At 39.1% G+C, this 2773-nt stretch overlaps 1 pseudogene; it reads left to right on the forward strand.

The window, feature by feature from the left end:
• The first annotated feature begins 281 nt into the window (after positions 1–281).
• On the forward strand, positions 282–953 carry LOC137216749 (ferritin heavy chain pseudogene; annotated as a pseudogene).
• Positions 954–2773: the final 1820 nt, after the last annotated feature.

Below are 2773 nucleotides of genomic sequence, written 5' to 3' on the forward strand. Positions count from 1 at the left end.
CTTCATCAAAAGATACATAGTGGTCTTCATCAAAAAACAAGAAAAATCTCAAATGAGCAACCCAAGGTACTACATAAAAGACTTAGAAAAAGGAGAACAAATAAAACCTAAAGTCAGCCACAGTCTTCACAGAGAGTTGCCATGGTTTCCTACTTCAACATTGCTTGGACAGAACAGGGCTAGCTCTCGCCACCACCTCGCAGCACACTCCAACTGCCCCAAGGTCCCCGCTGCCACTCCAGTGCTGCACAGCCACCATCATCACCGCCAACACTGCCTCTCCTCAGCCACCCACCATGATAACCATGTTCCCCTCGCAGGTGCATCAGAACAACCACCAGGACTCAGAGGCCACCATCAACTGCCAGATCAACGTGGAGCTCTATACCTCCTACGTCTTCCTGTCCATGTCATACTATTTTGACTGTGATGATGTGACTTTGAAGAACTTCACCAAATGCTTTCTTCTCCAATCTCTTGAGGAGAGGGAACATGCTGAGAAACTGATGAAGCTGCAGAACCAACTGGGTGGCGAAATCTTCTTTCAGCATATCAAGAAACCAGACCATGATGACTTGGAGAATGGGCTGCATGCAATGGAATGTGCACTACACTTGGAAAAAAGTGTGAATCAGTCGCTACTGGAACTGCACAAGCTGGACACTGACAAAAATGACCACCATTTGTGTGACTTAATTGAGACTCATTACCTGAAGGAGCAGGTGAAATCCATCAAAGAATTAGGTGACCATGTTAACAACTTGCATAAGATGGGGGCCACCAAATGTGGCATGGCAAAGTATTTCTTTGACAAGCACACCCTGGGAAACACTGATAACAAGAGCTAAGCTCTAGGTTGGCTTTCCATAGCAAGAGGGGTGACTTCCTTTGTCACCAATGCAGTGCCTGCATATTTGGGTTACTTTTACCTTTTCTATAAGTTGTACCAAAATATCTACAAGTTCTTTCCTTAGTACCATTCCTTCAAATAAAGTAATTTGGTACTCCCCCCCACAAAAAATACCTAAAGTCAGCAGAAGGAAGGAAATAATAAAGATCAGAGATGAAATAAAATAGAGTTCAAAATAACCATAGAATAGATCAATGAAACAAGAGATGGTTTTTTGAAAAGATAAACAAAATCAACATACCTCTACCCAGGCTCATCAAGAAGAAACACCCTCAAAAAAAATGAAAGAAAAGAAATAACAACTGATACCACAGAAATACAAAAATCATAAAACAATACTATGAGCCGTTATGTGTCAACAAGTTGGACAACCCAGAAGAAGTTGACAAGTTTGTAGAAACAGAAAGCTTTCCAATACTGAGTCAAGAGGAGACAGACACTTTGAACAGACTGATCACTAAAAGTGAAATAGAATATGTAATCCAAAAAACCAAAAAAAACTCCCTCCAAACGAAAGCACAGGACTGGATGGCTTCACTGGGGAATTTTAACAAACATACAAAGAACTTATAGCTATCCTTTTCAAACTATTACAAAAAATTGAAGAGGAGGGACCACTCTCATATTCATTCTATGAAGCCACCATAACCCTGATAACAAAACAAAAGACACTACAAAACAGAAAATTACAGGCCAACATCTATTTTTAATGAATATAGATGCAACAATCCTCAACAAAATATTAGGAAACAGAATCGTACATCAAAAACAATACATAAAAAATACCATACACCATGATCAAGTTGGATTCATTCCAAGGTTGCAAGGATGGTTCAACATAAGCAAATCAATCAAAGTGATATACCACATTAACAAAAGGAAAGACAAAAGCCACATAATCATCTCAATAGATGCAGTAAAATCATTTGACAAAATTTAACATCCATTCTAGATAAAAACTCTCACTGAAATGGGTATAGAGGGACCATATCTACACATAATAAAAGTCATTTATGACAAAGCCACAACCAACATAATACTCAACAGTGAAAAACTGAAAGCCTTCCCGTTAAAGTTAGGAATGAGGCAAGAATGCCCACTCTTACCACTCTTATTCAACATAGTATTGGAAGTCCTAGCCATAGCAATCAGACAAGAAAAAGGAAAAATATATATATCTAAATTGAAAGGAAGAAGTAAGACTGTCACTATTGGTAGATGACATGATACTTTACATAGGAAACCCTAAAGTTTCCATACAGAATCTATTAGAACTAATAAATGAATTCAGTAAGGTTGCAGGATACAAGGTTAATATAAAGAATTTGTTACACTTTTTACACTAACAATGAAATTTCAGAAAAGGAAGGTAAAAAACCAAAAATCTCATTTAAAATCACATGAAAAAGAAATACCTAGGAATAAATTTAACCAAGGAGGTGAAAGACCTGTATGCTGAAAACAGTAAAACATTGACAAAGTATATTGAAGATGATTCAAAGAAATATAAAGACATCACATGCTCTAGGATTGGAAGAATTAATATGGTTAAAATGGCCATGCTACCCAAAGCAACCTACAGATTTAATGCAATCCCTATCAAAATACTTATGACAGGGCTTCCCTGGTGGCGCAGTGGTTGAGAGTCCGCCTGCTGATGCAGGGGACATGGGTTCGTGCCCCGGTCCGGGAAGATCCCACGTGCCGCGGAGTGGCTGGGCCTGTGAGCCATGGCCGCTGAGCCTGTGCGTCTGGAGCCTGTGCTCTGCAATGGGAGAGGCCACAACAGTGAGAGGCCCACGTACAGCAAAAAAAAAAAAAAAAACTCATGACATTCTACATATAACTAGAACAGATATCTTA

Source organism: Pseudorca crassidens, chromosome X (genome assembly GCF_039906515.1).
Source record: "Pseudorca crassidens isolate mPseCra1 chromosome X, mPseCra1.hap1, whole genome shotgun sequence".
Taxonomy (NCBI): domain Eukaryota; kingdom Metazoa; phylum Chordata; class Mammalia; order Artiodactyla; family Delphinidae; genus Pseudorca; species Pseudorca crassidens.